Consider the following 9226-nt stretch of genomic DNA (forward strand, 5'->3'; position numbering starts at 1 on the left):
TTTGAGTCATGCCACATCAGCAAATGGAGGTCTCAAATGCTTTACCTTATCAATATCAGTAAGACTGGTTCTACTGTGATGATGCAATTCTTTCCCAGGTGTATTTTGAGAGCCTTCCGACCTAATTGGCTCATCCTCCTGCACTATATTGGACAATATTTCTAGGCTATCCATAAAGTTGCGCAGTAGTGTATGAGACAATGTTTCTCTGCTATTCATAAGGTTTTCCCTGACCAATTATTTGAGAAGTGAATGGCCTCTTCCTTTTTCCTAGTCTGTCTCAGTCTGAAAGCCATGTTAAACCTGTGCACTATGTGCAACCCTGCTGGGTTTGAAGCACCAATGGCACAGCTTCAAGCCTCACAGCAACACACAACAACAGTAGAACAAACTGACAGACAAGTTTGTCTCCCTTAGCTGTTTGAAACCTCTCCACCCTCCCTTTACATGGGTCCCTGGCCTTCTCCTGCCACTTGGGGGTGGAGCCTGGGTCTCTCCCCTTACCTGGATCCCTACCTCTGTTCTTCACTCTGTCCTGATACCCCTGGCTTTTTCTCTTCTTTCCCCTGCTTTCCCACCACTTGAGGGACATGGCCCAGGTCCCTCCCCTTACCTGGATCCTTGCCACTGCTTCCTTGCTCTGTTCTGATCCCCCTGGCTTTTTGTCTCCTTTCCTCCACTTTACCACTTCTTGGGGACCATGTCTTGGGCCCCTCCCCTTACCTGGATCCCTGCCACTACTTGCTCACTCTGTCCTAGTCTCCTGGCCTTTTCTCTCCTTTCTCCCAATTTCCTGCCACTTGGGGGGGACATGGCCTGGGTCCCTCCTCTTACTTTGATCTCTGCCGCTGTTTCCTCATCCCCAATTGATTCCTTAACAAAGTAGTATTGAGGGATTTGTCTTCAATCCCATTAATTCTGTCTTCCATTGATTTGATTCTACTTCTTTGCTCATTCAATGTGGTATGTATTTCTGAAATCTACTATTAATCTTCTGGTTTTCTATTTGTTGATTTTGTATTGCTTCTAAATTTTTGTTTATTTTGCTAATTTGTTCTTGTATTGTTTTCCTTAATTTTGTCAGTGTTTTCCTTGGTGTTGTTAGTGTTTTTCTTGATTTGTCTCTCAATCTGTTGAGACATATAAGTCTTTTGAAATCTTTGTCAGGGAGTTCCAATGCTGTTTCTTTGTCAGAGATGTTTCTGGGTCTATATCCTGGTCCCTTGTTTAGGCTGCTTCATCTTGCTTCTTTGTGTGAACTGGGATGGGCAGTTTTCTCCTAGACACTGTGATGTTGTTGTATTTGTGGTTGTATGTTGGAGTGGTTTGTTTCCCCCTTTTTTTGCCTTCATTTTGTTTTGATACATTTGTGTGACCAGGGTACTATGCTCCTCTATTCACTAGTTGGTGGCAGTTAGGCAGTCACCACCTATTTGCAGGTGGGTACAATATAGAGTGAGAGTGCATGTACAGATCTCTGTTAGCTGTTTGTGAAAAGTAGTTGAGGGTGACTTGAGCTGGTATTGGCCACTGTCTATCATCAGTCAGATGGTGCAGGAGCAAGTGGTGGCCCTCACTCAGTGGTGGGGTGCAGGAGGTTCAACTCTAGTTGGATTGTTTGGAAACAGTTGCTGTCTCCCACTCAGTTAGACCTAAATAAATAAATAAATAAATATAAACACCAAGAATATAAAAACAAGAAAATAAAAACACAAACTGCATAAACAAACAGAACAATAGCAAAGAAGGAAAAAAAAAGAAAGACAATAAATGAAAAGAAAAAAATTTAAATATATTTTTAAAAGACAAAAGAAAGATAATAAGAAAAAGATGGGGGGAAGACACAATATATGGGAAGGCAAGATGAGAGAAGAGACCAAGAGTAAAAGAATAGTAAATAAAAAAATGAGTAAACTGCAAAACAAAAACCAACAATACGAAGAACCAAAAGAAGAAAAGAAAGAAAAAGTTGGGAACCAGGAAAAGGGAAGAGAAGAGAAAAAGTTAAAAAAAAAAAAAAAAGTACCAGGGAAGGTAAAGAGAAAAAGAAGAAATTGGTGGGGGAGAATAATTTAAAAACAAATAAAAACAAAACTGTGGGGGGTTGGGAGGTGAGGCAGTGTATCCAGGCTTTTTCAGTGCACAGACCAGGATGAGATTCCTGCTATTCACAAAGGTGGGTGGAGGTGGGGAATGGACACACCTCTGTTCACCAAGAGGATGTGGAGTGTAAGAGTAACAGAGGAAATATCTCATCTTCCCAGTTGTCAGCCTCCAGTGTGGTTGCTCATGCTGTCCTAGGCAAGTGGAGCCTATTCTTAGGTTACTGCCCAGATCAGAATGTCACTTGCATATATTCAAAATGGCCACATCACTTGCAAATATTCAAAATGGCTGTGCCATTAAGTCAGCCAGCAGTTCACCACTCTGTCTCCTTCTTTGCTGTTTTCCTTTCTAGTTGTTAGGCACCGGTGCAGTGCTTTCCCATGTAGTCCTTGGTGAGGAGAGCCAATTCATAGCTTTCTGACATATTGGGATGCCACTTATAAATATTCAAAATGACTGTGCCCTCAGGACAGCCAGCAGTCCCCAGCTTTGTTTCTCTCCTTGTTCACTGTTTTCTTTCAGGTTCTTCTACTAGCTGGTATTTAACCCACTTCTTCATCCTTCCCTTCAAAGTTCAGGGTCCCAGGATGGTCTTCTATATAAGTTTCAATTGGTTTCTCATTTCTTTGTTGTAGAGGATCTGTGTAGATTGTCTGCCTATTCTGCCATCTTGCCAGAAGTCTTCCAAGTACTCTTTTTAAAATAGGAAATGAAAAGTTAATTTAAAATCTTATATGGAAATGCAAAGAATCCAGAATAACAAAGTAAATCTCAAAATAAGAGCAAAACTGGAAGCCTTATATTTCTTGGTTTCTAGAAGCATTGTGAGGCTACACGATTCAAGACAGTGTGGTATTAGCATAAAAATAATCTACTGCCAGTCTTACTAGCCACTCCAGAATTGCTAGTGTTGTAGGAACTGTTAAAGCTGAAATGAGATCGGCCACACACATCTGAAGGTTCATAGGTGGTGACAATTGTGAATGCACAGTGAACATTTGAGGGTTGACTCCACGCCAGGCACTGGTCTGAGCTCTTGAAACCATCCATACTTTTTGCATCAACTTTATTGAGGTATAATTTCTTAACAAACTGCCTCTACTTCAAGAGTACAAATCAAATTTCCACCTGAGAAATGTCCACCATAGCAAGATACAGCCTATTTCTACCACCTCTGGGTGTTCCACATAAATCCACTGATTCCTCAAAGTCATCACCAGAGGCATATGAAAGCATTATTTCACACATGATGAAACTGAGGCACAGAGTGTTTGCAAACTTTCTCCCATCTTATAGCTAGTTAAATGAGTGGAGGTGGGACGTGTATGAGGCAGCTGCTCTGGGCCAGTCACAATGGGTAACACATTCCTATCATTGGTACAATGAGAATAAACTAACCCCTGAATGTCCTTGGGTCACCTAGCTCTCTGGAGCAAGTCTCTAATGAGTTTGTATGGCTGTCAGCAAAGGGCCAAGCTAGGGCTGGGACTGGTTGTCCCTATGCCAGTCTCTCTTTTTATGTGATTCAAAATATTATCAAAGGAAAATAATGTCTGTCTATGGTAATAAACAGTTTATTCTTGTTGCCTACATGTGGTGTAGTGCCTAAGGCATTTGACTGCTAACCAGAAGGCTGGGGGTTCAAACCCACCAGCCACTCCTCAGAAGGAAGGTTGGACAATCTACTTCCATGCTGATACCACCTCAGAAACCCAAGGAGGGATCACTAAGAGTCAGATCTAACTTCACAGCAATGCATTCGTTCGGTTATTCGTAACATGTAGACAGTAGTAACACATTGATTTTAACACCCACATGCACCAATGTTCCTGGTTTTAGATCAGCCAGACCCTAGGAAGTGAATGCACCAACAAAATAAACCCATTGCCTTTGGGGAGAAAAAAAGAAAGTAACCCATTGCCATTAAGTCAATTTCAACTCATAGTGATTCTATAGGACAGAATAAAAATGTCCCATAAATTTTCCAAGGTTGTAAATTTTTACTGAGGCACATTGTCTCATCTTTCTCGCATATAATAGCTTATGGGTTCTAATCTCTGACCTTTTGGTTAGTACCTGAATGCTTTAAACACTGCGCCACCAGAGCATAAAATAGGTATAAATATTAATATAACAGTATACAGAGTCCAAATAGGCCATACATACATGACCAATTGGCTTTAGAAAAAGTGCTATGGAAGCTCAACTCAATGGAAAAGGAAAATCTTTCAACATGTGATGTTGTAATTATAAGTTAATCTTGTTGTCCAATGAATATTATTGGACAAAAAAATAAAGATCAACTCTTATCTTATGTCATACCCAAAAATTAATCTGAAAGTTTATAGAATTAAATGTAAAAGATAAAACAATAAAATTTCTGGAAGAAAACATAGGAGAAAATCTTAAGATAGGGAAAATTTCTTATATGACACATCAAAATTATGAACTATAAAGAATATTTTCATAAATCAGACTTTATAATTTAAAATGATTGCACTTTCAAAGTCATCATTAAAAAGTAAAAAATATAAGTCATGGAATGGGAAAAAATATTGGTAATGTATACAAGGCAGAGTAGTTTTAACCCAAATACATAAAAAACTCATCAGAGAGCAAACAACCAAATTTAAAATGCGCAAAAGATTTAAATAGACATTTTACAAAATAGGTATATGAAAAAACCCAGGACAAAATTTTTAGCATCATGAGTCATAAGAGAAATGTGAAATAAAATACAATGAGATACCATTTCACACATATTAGAATGGTTAAATTTTTTCAAAAACTGACAATATCAAGTATGGTGAGGCTGTGGACCAACTGGAGTTCTCATGCAAAATAGTATAATTACCTTAGAAAACAGTGTGCCGATTTTTTAAAAGTTAAACGTTCACTTACCATATTACCATTCCATTCCCAACATTTGCAGAAGAAAAATTGAAATGTATGCGTACAAACAACTTGTATATAAAGCTTTAAAACAGTTTTATCCTTAAAAGCTGAAAGCCAGAATCAACCCAAAAGTCTACCAAGAAATGAATGGATAAATATAATGTGTTATGTCTATATAATCAAGTACTACTCAGCAATAAGGTGCTCTGGTAGCATAGTTGGTAAGGCATTTGGCTGCTAATCAGAAGGTTGATGGTTCAAACTCAGAGCTGCTCCAAAGGAGGAAGATGAGGCAATCTAGTTCTGTAAAGATTTATAGCCTTGGAAACCCAGTGGGGGTCACTATGAGTCACAATCAACTTGATGGATGTGGGAGTAGGGAGACTCAGCAATAAAAATGAACAAACTATTGATACATATAACAACATGGATAGATCTCAAAAACTTTTTGCTATGTGATAGAAATCAGGCACAAAAGCAAATATCAAGGATATCATTTATATAAATTTCTAGAAAATGCAAATTAATCTATAGTGAGAAAAACAGATCAGTGATTCCATTGCTAGGTATATACTCAGGGAAATAAAAACATAAGTCCACACAAAAATTTGTACACCAATATTCATAGAAGCATAATTCATATGAGTGAAAAAAAACTAGAAATAATGCAATTGTCCATTAACTGGAAAAAGGATAAATACATTGTTATACACTTACAATGGAATATTATTTGACAATAAAAACAAATTAAGTACTAATACAACCTGAGTGAGCCTTCAAAACATTATGCTAAGTGAAAGAAGCAAATCACAAAAGACCACATATTATATGATTCCATTTAAATGTCCAAGATAAGCAAATCCATTAGTGGTTTCCTAGGGCTGAGGGGCTGGGGGATAATGGAAAGTAACTGTTCATGGGTAGAGGGTTTCTTTTTGAGTAACAAAAATATTCCAAAATTGATTGTGGTGATGGTTGCAAAACTCTGCAATTCTAGTAGCATAGTGCCTAAGGCATTTGACTGCTAATCAGAAAGCTGGCCGTCCAAACCCACCGGCCATTCCTCGGAAGGCAGGTTGGGCAATCTACGTCTGTAGTGACACTGCCTCAGAAACCCAAGGAGGGGTCTCTGTGAGTCAGATATGACTCGATGGCAGTGAGTTTAGGTTTTGAAAGTACCATAATTTGTTTAATCAGTATTGTGCTAATATTAAAAAAAAAAAAAAAAAAAAAATCTAACCCATTGCTGTCCAGTTGGTTCTGATTTAAAACAATCCTAGAGTATAGAACTGCCACATGGGGTTTCCAAGACTATAAATCTGTACAGTCATGTGGTCTTGTTGTCAGAAGGGACCAGTCCCTGGAAAAGTATATCATGCTTGGTAAAGTGGAGGGTCAGAAAAAAAGGCAAAGACCCTCAACGAAATGGATTGACACAGTGGCTGCCACAATGGGCTCAAGCACAGCAGGAATTGTGAAGATGGTACAAGACTGGGCAATGTTTCATTCTGCTGTACATAGGATCATTATGAGTCAGAGCTGACTTGATGGCACCTAATAACAATAAATCTTTACATCTTTCTCTGAAGGAGTCGTTATTAAGTGCCATTGAGTCGACTCTGACTCATAGCTTCTCGGATTATTTGCTCAGCATACAAGCTGAATAAGTATGGTGAAAGGATACAACCCTGACATACTCCCTTCCTGATTTTAAACCATGCAGTATCCCCTTGTTCTGTTCAAACAATAGCCTTCTGATCTATGTACAGGTTCTCCATGAGTACAATCAAGTCGTCTGGAATTCCCATTCTTCTCAATGGTATCTGTAAATTGTTATGATCTACACAATCAAATACTTTTGCATAGTCTATAAAACATAAGTAAACATCTTCCTGGTATTCTTTGCTTTGAGCCAAGATCCATCTGACATCAGGTATAATATCCCTTACTCCATGGCCTCTTCTGAATCCACCTTGCATTTCTGGAAGCCTACTGTCAATATACTGCTTACTGTCAATATACTGCTGCAACTGTTTTTTGAATTGTCTTCAGTAAGATTTTACTTGCATGTGATATTAATGATATTGTTTGATAATTTCCACATTGTGTGGAATCACTTTTCTTTGGGATGGGTACAATATGGATCTCTTTCAGTCAGTTGGCCAGGTAGCTGTCTTCCAAATTTCTTGGCATAGCCAAGTGAGTGTCTCCGGTGCAGTATCCATTTGTTGAAACATCTCAATGGGTATTCCATCAATTCCTGGAGCCTTGTTCTTTGCCAATTCTTTCAGTGCATCTTCTACTTCTTCCTTCAATACCATTAATTCTTGATCATATACTACCTCCTGAAACAGATGAACATAGACTAATTCTTTTTGGTACGGTGACTCTGTGTATTCCTTCCATCTTCTTTTGATGCTTCCTGCATCATTCAATATTTTGCCCATAGAATGTTTCAATATTGCAACTCAAAGCTTAAATTTTTTCCTCAGTTTTTTAAGCTTCAGAAATGTTGAGCGTGTTCTTCCCTTTTGGTTCTCTAACTCCAGGTCTTTGTACATTTCATTATAATAGCTGGCTTTGTCTTCTCAGGCTGCACTTTTAAATCTTCTGTTCAGCTCTTTTATCTTGTCATTTCTTCCATTTGCTTTAGTTACTCTCCACTGAAGGGCAAGTTTCAGAGTCTCTTCTGAAATCCATTTTAGTCTTTTCTTCCTTTATTGTCTTTTTAATGACCCCCTTGCTTTCTTCATGGATGATGTTCATCCTACAACTCCTCTGGTTTTTGGTCATTGGTGTTCAGCGCATCAAATATATTTTTTAAATAGCCTCTAAGTTCAAGAGGGACGTTATCAAGGTCATATTTTGGCTTTCGTGGACTTGTTTTAATTGTCTTCAACTTCAACTTGAATGTGTACATGAGCTGTGGAGGGTCTGTTCCACAATCAGCTCCTGGCCTTGTTTTGGCTGAAGATATTGAACTTCTCCATCACCTCTTCCCACAGATGTAGTCAATCTGATTCCTGTGTATTCCATCTGGTGAAGTTCACATGTACAGTTGTTATTTATGTTGTTGAAAAAAGATATTTGCAATGAATAAGTCATTGGTCTTGCAAAATTCTGTCATATGATCTCCAGCCTTAATTCTATCACCAAGGCCAGATTTTCCCACTACCGGTCACTCTTCTTTGTTTCCAACTTTTGCATTCCAGTCACCAGTGATAAGCAACACATCTTGATTGCATATTCAGTCAACTTCAGACTGCAGAAGTTGGTAGAAATCTTCAATTTCCTCATCTTTGGCTTTGGTTGTTGCTGCATATATTTGAATAATAGTCATATTAACTGGTCTTCTTGTAGATGTATGGATACTATCTTACCACTGACAGCATTGTACTTCAGGACAAATCTTGAAACAATTTTTGTGAAAATGAATGCCACACCGTTCCTCTTCAATTTTTCATTCCCAGCATAGTAGATCATATGCTTGTCTGATTCAAAATCGCCAAAATGGTCCTTCTGGCTTTGTTGCTGTTGTTCTGTGTTGTTAAGTAGGACACAACTCATAGAAACCCCACTTTGGGTTTTTGAGGTGGTATCGCTATGGAAGTAGATTGCCCAACCTTCCTTCTGTGGAGTGGCTGGTGGGTTTGAACTGCCAGCCTTCTGGTTAGCAGTCAAGTGGCTTAGGCACTACACTACCAGAGCTCCTGGTTCTTCTGGCAGTCCATGGTATTTTCAGTATTCTTTACTAACACCATAATTCAAGGCTATTAATTCTTCTTCAGTCTTCCTTATTCATTGTCCAGCTTTCACATGCATATGAGGTTATTGAAAATGTTATGGCTTGGATTAGGTGCACCTTAGTCTTCAGAGTGACATGTTTGCTCCTTAACTCTTTAATGAAGTCTTTTGCAGTGGATTTGCCTATTGCGATATGCCTGATTTCTTGACTGCTACTTCCATGGGTGTTGATTACGGATCCAAGTAAAATGAAATCACTAACCACTTCACTCTTTTCTCCATTCATCATGCTGTTGCTTATTGGTCGAGTTGTTATGACTTTTGTTTTCTTTATCTTGAGATAATCCATACGAAGGCCATAGTTTTTACTCTTCATGAGTAAATGGTTCAAGTCATCTTCATTTTCAGCAAACAAAGCTGTACCATCTGCATTTCACAGGTTGTTAATGAGTCTTCCTTCAATCCTGATGCAATGTTCTTC

The sequence above is a fragment of the Orycteropus afer genome, unplaced genomic scaffold (genome assembly GCF_000298275.1).
Source record: "Orycteropus afer afer isolate SDZICR_OR568_19922 unplaced genomic scaffold, OryAfe1.0 scaffold00242, whole genome shotgun sequence".
NCBI lineage: Eukaryota > Metazoa > Chordata > Mammalia > Tubulidentata > Orycteropodidae > Orycteropus > Orycteropus afer.